This window comes from Aphis gossypii, chromosome 3 (assembly GCF_020184175.1).
Source record: "Aphis gossypii isolate Hap1 chromosome 3, ASM2018417v2, whole genome shotgun sequence".
NCBI classification, from domain to species: Eukaryota; Metazoa; Arthropoda; class Insecta; order Hemiptera; family Aphididae; genus Aphis; species Aphis gossypii.
In genome coordinates, this window is record NC_065532.1 from 51114854 (window position 1) to 51123388 (window position 8535).

The 8535-nt window shown below is 29.6% G+C and overlaps 1 long non-coding RNA gene across 1 annotated transcript; it reads left to right on the forward strand.

The window, feature by feature from the left end:
- Positions 1 to 655: 655 nt before the first annotated feature.
- On the forward strand, positions 656 to 5201 carry LOC126550826 (uncharacterized). The gene is made up of 2 exons (XR_007604858.1): positions 656 to 4071; positions 4151 to 5201. It is a non-coding gene; the product is annotated as an uncharacterized LOC126550826 (long non-coding RNA).
- The last annotated feature ends 3334 nt before the right edge of the window (positions 5202 to 8535 follow it).

Genomic DNA, 8535 nt, shown 5'->3' on the forward strand with positions numbered 1-8535 from the left:
ATGTGCGCCCTAAAAAACTACAATTTTTTTCAACGGTGCGCAGAGATTATATTATCATATTCGAATTATTTTTGTATTTCGTCTATAGATGATTTAATGTTTTCAGGTTTTCAGCGCGATATTCACGCACACGCGTATATTTCGATCGTTAACCACAATTATTATTGATTCATTTTGTTATGGTTTGTTTACGAATATAGATATCCAAAGGTTCCCCCAAAACCAGGGTGCCGGACGGTTCCCCGACCCGGTCGACGGGCGGCGACGTGAACAACAACGGTCCCACCAAGTGCCTGAACGGCGCGTGCGGTGGTTACGGTCCGTCGTCGGCCGGCGGCGGGGGCGGTGGTGCCGGCGACGGTCCGGCAGCACAGCCACGACGCGTCCAGGTCACCGCCAAAATACTGTTCGGCTCGGTGAACGCCATTTCGACGATGAAGCAGAACGACAAGCTGCACAGGAAAAAATCGCAATGACCGTCGTGCACGCCGCTGCGGCAGCAACAGCGACGACAACGACGACGACAAACCTGCAATAGCGCACCACCACCGTCCGCCGCCACAGCCGCCGATTTGGGTCCGACGATGGAGGCAGCACCGCGGCGACCCGCGACGCGGTTTCCGGCGGCGGGGCGAGCATGAGGTTTGATATTTTCGTTTATTTATACATTATAATATAATATATATTATAAGTACATACCATTATCCGAGACCTATATATGCATATAAACATATTTTACACAATTTTTAAATAATTTTGCATGTGAATAATAAATTTCGCATACCTTTCAAACGCTGCAGTATGCGTAAATAAATGTTCTACTTCATTGTTTGCATAATAAACTCATGTCTTAACTCGTGTCACACCAAACTGGAATGAAAATATTGAAATAATAAAATGGAAAAATCTCCAGCCAATAATATTACTACCGTTAATGTATTATTATTTCGTAACTCTGACCAACCAGTCCGAGTCGACTGCGTTTTTGTGTACTTGCGGGTACCTACCTTCGTGTTTTATGCCGCCGCTAAAAATATATTAAGACGGCGTTTTGTATAGGCATTTTATGTGCATCCGTGAGTTCCATTGACTTAGTACTAAAGAATGATGATAAAATTATACTTGTGAGTAGTTGTGCTCTGAGAAAACGAATTGATTTTTATTTTGAAATTGATTCCAAAATATTAAATTATTTAGCATTCCAGAGCCGTTATTCGGGGGATCCATCGATATCAAATATATTTTTTTTCTTAATTTATAAATTTGTTTTTTAAAAATAAATAGATTTTGTTAATGCACAATTGTACAGATTTTTTCATTGTCAAAAATTCGTTGAAACTAAAAAAATCTCATGTCAAATGAAAACAAAAATAAACACAATGGTAAAAAATAAACATTTCTTTTATTAACCGATTAAATATACATTTATTTTTTTGGTTAACTTGCAACAATTGTTATAAAACATTTACCATAGTTTTGAAAGTGTTCACATTTCTATATACGCTTTTTGGTTTCCACGCATTAAATGAACACCTATCGTTAAGATGTATATTATTGTTAATTGTGGAAAATCAACGACCAGTACCCACGCCTAATGGCGTTATGTATAATGCACACTCACATACACAAATACATACAAAATACAAATACCTATATACCTATATATTATACATAATATGCGTTTATAGATGATGTATTGAATAACGGCGGTCGTTAAGAGAAAAAAAAATTTTCTACGGGTTATAATGTTATGAGTGAAAGGCAATTACGAACGTCTTTTTTATATTGGCGTGAAAATCCAACACGGAAAACCAACAGAAAATTCGTTGTCGTCTACAAAAGCAGTAGCACGTTTACATATATATGTATATATATAATATTATCCCGAACAACCGGATGATGGTGGCCGTCTATATAAATAACACGCATGCACGCGTATATAATAGAAAGTTACGATATAATAATGTCACCGTTAAATGATTTTTAGATCATTTATATTTCGTGCGTGCGTCCGCCACCCGTCGTCATCAAAACGATTTGAACGCGCGCTGGTTAACGATTTCAACTTTCACGGCTCATTTGAATATCAATTAAAAATCTCGCGAATGTCACGCCTCGAGAGCGCATATCGCGCGCGGCGCCGGTCCGTTTGCTGTTCGGCTGCTGCAGTGTCTATATATAATAATGTGTATACATATATATATAAAACGTATACACGGTTATTATTTATTCGTCAACTGGAGCGTATATCAAATAGACACATGCTTACCTGCCTACCTGCCTAACTATACACAAACACAGTTGCGATGAGAGAAAGTCCGCTATCGTTACCGGGCAAGTTTAAAAAATAAATAAAATTCCCACAGTAATAATATGCAGGTAAATATATACATGACATAATCCGTCGAAGATGCAATGCTGCTTGACCGTTTTTCTTTTCTTTTTTTTTATTTGTAATCGTTTCTCTTTCGTCTCTAACGCGAAGATAGAATATATATATATAGATGCGTATATTAGGTATATGTATTATGTAGGTACCTATTTACTATTTGTTAGATTCTTTGATATAAGCTCACACTCACGCCCTAATCCTAGCACTGTTTATATACATGTGACTATATAAACCATATATACACGTGATGAGAAAGAAATATTCACATTATAAAAATGTGTATTAAAATAATATAATTGCAGTTACATGTTTTATGCATATCAAATATTGAAATATCACAAATCGGAATATTATTTGAATAAGAGTATATAAGTATATTATGTTTTTATAAACATCACATTATTATGTGGAGACGTTGTAAATTATTGTGATCACAACTCCTCGGCCATAGGGCCATAGTATACATTTACAGATTTTCGTTAAATCAAACCATGTTTAACATTTAAGAAATTATACTAACATCAGCGACCAAATTACAAGTATGTTTCAATCATAAATATTTAGTGTGATGTATTATTATAATAACTTTTCTTATACAAGCTTAGCTTTCATTTTGTTTTACAAGTACACTACAGTCTACAATGTTGCATTAATATTGAGTTCCGAGTGACATAGACAATAACTGATCATTTAATGAATGAATAGTAAACCTAAAATAGTCCATTATAGATATTTTAAACATGATTTAATGGCCCATGATTGGTCCATTAAGTTTTAGTGAACCGTTTTAAGTTAACCAATTTTGTATGCTACTGTTTAACATTATTCATATAATATACAAGTACATCGTACATGTGAAACCGTTTCAAATCGTCAAAATCTATAGTTTTCATAGAATTCTATCTCTATATTTACATAGTGTCATTGTTATAATACTGCAGTATTATACTCGATATAAAACCATAGTTCTAAAAAAACGCATAAAAGGTATTAGGTTTTCATCTGGGCCGCGTTCTATTGACTTTCTCTACCAACTATATTTCTGCCTTCACAATATTATATTTAAGACACTACGTCAACATACTACGTATTTTGCGTGATCTATTCCGTGGGTAGGCAGTACGCGCGTGTGTATGTGTGTGTGTGTGTTGTATTTGTTTAAAGTTTTTTGGATTCGCACATACCATATATATATATATATATCATATTATCAGAGTGAAATCAGAAGCGCGCACTTTTTTCAATGTTTACGCATTGGTGTGCACTATGTGATATAATATATCCATTAATTTTCTTTCTTCTATCTCCCTCTCTCTCTCCTCTCTTCTTTTGGTGTCTTGACGGGTGTGAAATTTGACGTTTCACGATTTCTCTGCTTTCTTCCGTCATCGCTCGTTAAAACGAAAGACGACAAATAAGAAAATAATGAGGAAAAAAATGCGTATACAAAATTAGCATGTATATAAAACACCAGCGGGTGGGTTTGCCTTCGCATTCAGTCGTCACCATTCATCGACGCTGCGGCGGTCACGGCAGCTGCTCAGTCGAGATTAGTATATTGTCCTAATTATCAGTTATAAATTACAATAATAACAATAAATGGTTATTGGACGAAAATACTAATTAAACTAAATAATAATTATATATTGTTTACTGCAGATACTGGTCGCGAACTCACGGTGTGAATTTTTTATAGTCATTATAACAAAAGTGCTTTGAGTTTTATATGTGTTGTTAAATGTTGATTTTGTTTTACAGTTTTGAAACGCCCTGGAAATCGCAACAGTCTCGCTAAGTCCTTTAGCTGCACACTATACTATTTGGACCAAATGGGATTTTCATATATTCTCAAAAACAAACATTACTCATTTTATTTTTTAATAAATTGTTCGAATAATAATATATATATATATGATGTATATAATATGGACATCATATTATGAAGGTATGTAATATTTCGCTCTTATATTGATCATCGATTTATACATGACGAGGTACTTCAGTTTAATATTGCTTCGTACAAAAGAAAAAATAGTCAACAACTACGATCTTTTCGATAGCTAATTCTACTATATTGTAAATAACTTATTTATTCGATTAATATTTTTAGTTAATCAATTAATTACGGATTTAAAATTATAAAACTAAATTATTTTAAATTATGTAATGAAATTTTACTATATTTAAACATAATATATAATTTATATCAAAAACGCGTAGCTATAGTGTATCTTAAAGTCACTTGCTAAGGTGCACATGTAGATAAATTATTGTTTTTTTTTTAAACATGGCTGTGATAAAATAATTTTTTGCGATCCTTATATTTTTTTCCCGACGGTTTTTATCTAAAATGCTGTTTAACAAAAACGACACCGTGGGACTTTTAAAACTTCAAGGCCAGCAATTAACTTTTTATTGAAAAAATTACATAGTTGAAATATCAATTTATTATTTTTCATAAACTATTTATAATACATACTATACTGTTATAACCAATATACTTAAATTATTTCCCATTTATACTTCTACAGCATAAGTAAACATACAACTTAACTACTATACTAACAACAATGATTTTTCTTTGGAACTGTATACTATAATATAGTGTATTATAAATATACAATATTTAACTTTTACGTTTACTTAATACGTTTGTACATGAAAATTACTAATCAATATATGAAACATACGGATTTTTGTTTTAGAAGAAAATAATGTCTACCTACTAACGTAACTGCACATAGCAGATATATTAATTACTTTACACGTACCTACTTGCTGTATAAATAAATAAATATTTTTTTAAACATGTTGTGTTGATGACTTTTATACCTATACTGAAATTTGTTTGTATAGATTAATGTATACAAATAAACACAAGTTTTTATATACTTATGCAGCTTATACGATTATACGTAACTTAATGACTATTATATGTACTATTACCTACTTTAATTAGATTTTACTTCTATACGACTATATACATACTGTTATGACATGAATAGTTTAACATGATTATAGTATTTAAAACCATATTGTACCTATAAATTTAACTTTAAATACAACAATTTAAATGTAAGTCTCAATTTAAACACACTTATATAATATGGTATAACCATACACTTAAGCACTTGACATATACGCACGAATTAAATAGAAATATATAAAACTTCACAGTTTTGCATATTAAATACATAAAATAACCAAAATAATTAATAACATTAATTATTTTATGGATATTTATACTATATTTATGTTCAACATTTTACCTAAATACACGAAATCAACGACTGCGCCCAGAACTATTTTAAACTCATTTATAATGAACACTATCACTATACTAGATTATACTAACGATTAAATGTACAATTTACTGCATACTTTACATACACTTTTATGTATAACTTTAGAAACATGAATGACCGGTACGGCTATTATAGGTAGGTATGTTATAATTAGTATAAGACGATCACAATGAATTATAATAGCATTATTGACTATTGTACGCTTTTACAACTTATTCAATGTTCACAGTCTGTCCCAAAAGGGTGATTCATCAAGAAATAAGCATGATCACCTCCATTAAACTTTTTTCTTTAGTAATTCAATTATTTAAATATCTTTGAATATCCTAATTTTAAAGTAATAATATTCTCTAATATTCTTAATATATATTAAGTTTACTTACCTAAATACCATATTCGCAATTATTTAAATTTGTTGTGCTATCTAATAAGCAGTGTTGCTGTACAAGCTTCTTTTTTCTAAATGATGAGAATCACCATTCAACTATAAAATGTTAAGAGACTATGTAATTAATAATATAACAATTTAAAAATTATATTAACTAATATTAATTTATTAGTATTTTTTAGTTAATACAATTTGTGTATAATTAATACTGGACTAATTATTATGTATAGGTATATTTTATATTTTTTGTAAGATCATTATTACGAGCAATTACCTATTTATCTTTATCTAGTACAGTAATAGATACATTTTAATAATTCAAAAACTTAACTTGTTTGAATATTGATTTAAATAATACATCATTATTTGTAAAAAAAAAGTACCCATCTACTGAACAATTAATAGTAAAAAATGGAGGTTTTAATTTGAAAAAAAAAATATTATTAAAATTTAAAAAAAGTATATTAAATGCGTTTTATTAAAGCAAAACAGGGATGTGATCCTGCTCTGTTTATAAATTATAAATTTATACAGAGTAATAACATTTTAACACAACTATAGTTATAAATGTTATGACATTACGCCTATACATAAAAATATAGAATTCGGTAGTTCATCTACACACACGTCAATGTTAATTTACTGACTTTGAAATTTCACTTTGGGCTTTCACTTAGATCCCAGTTCCTCTTTCCAACCGGGTATACAACGCAAAAATGAAAACTTAGATAGAAAGTGGGTCGCAAGGTCATTAACATGTGCAAGTAGATTTCCACATGAGCCATTTTTATCAATTTAAAATATACCTATATGGTATAATACATACGTATTACATATAAAAATTAATATACATTTCGCGTATCCAACCTATTATAATATTTCAATGAATCGATTTTTCAACTCATTGTACCATTGTCTGCTCGGACTTTCCCGTTAGTAAGTATCATATGCAGCGGGTTTCATTCATTAACTCACCCAAAAAATGTACTTAACACATTGATTACAGTTGTCCATAATGTAAATCTCAATTAAAAGATTTATAATTTTGGGAATTTCGTACAAATGAAAACCACCTTAATAATATGCGCACATATTATTAATATCGATTATTTAAGTACTATATTTTAACAATTTGCTATAGCATAATTATTGATAAAACAATATTTTTTGTTCGATATTAATAAGAACATTGTCAAATCAATAATGTTTACTGATTGATTTAACGAGTGGTTATTTTTCAGTGTAGCCTATTTTTTTACGTTCATCACGCAGACATCGAGCTAAAGAATACAAACATTACAAACGTGTATATCAGATACTGAGATACACTATACTTATACGACTCTATAACTACGAAAGTTCTTTGACTAATGCACAGCGACATAAACTGAACGAAATAAACACACATATCATAACCAATTATTCTAAGTTTAAACTTTTACGGCTAATGATGATGAAATTACATTCAAAATGTACAGAAACTTTTTAATATTTTAAATATTAAACACCCATTTGCAGTGTCAAAACAATATTAATGGTAATAATTTTTCACATAATTTTTCACATAAGTTGAGGTAATTTCAATACCGTTGATATTTTTCAAGCTAATGAATGTTTGTTTTTAAAATAATTAATAAATCACCCTGTAAATTATTATATTTATACGAAATATACACAGCTACCAACGTATATAACCTACCTACATTTTACAACACAAACACAAACATTATTAACTATTTACTATAATAAATAATAATATATTATGACATTATGATATAATATTTATGAATCTGAATATTTACTATCTGATAGTGAGATGTTAATATAAAACTGCCACTGTTACTAAATTAAATCGAAAACAATCTACCTTCATATTGTGTTTATAATATTGAAAAAAATGTATCAATTAATGTTTCAATTATTGTTATTGGTACACAGGTACCACATTATTAAGATTTCTATAAATTATTTTTACTATATAGTATATAATTATTATTATTTAACTCAATTTGACATACAAATAAAAAACATACTAAACTCAAATATAGGTATTTAAATATTCTATGCTTAACAACAAACTCTGTACCTACCTACTTTACAGAAATATAGGTAACAATTTATGATTATTATTTATTACTTTACAAAATGTTAAGAACTCTATAAATTAACAGTCTAATAAAATAAACACAACGAAACACCTATTTTTAATATAATATAGGTATACATTATTATATACCCAAAGACTAGATATACCTAACAATTTAACTTTAACTGACAGACAAAGACAAACTGTTCAACACACTATATTACCCTAGTCTACATATATTGTAAAAAAAAAAATAAGAAAAATAAACAGAATAATGTTTTTCTAAAAGCAATTTTTAAACTAATTATTTTTCCACTTTGTATTTTAAAATCAATATTCCTAATGCATAATATGTACTTAAACT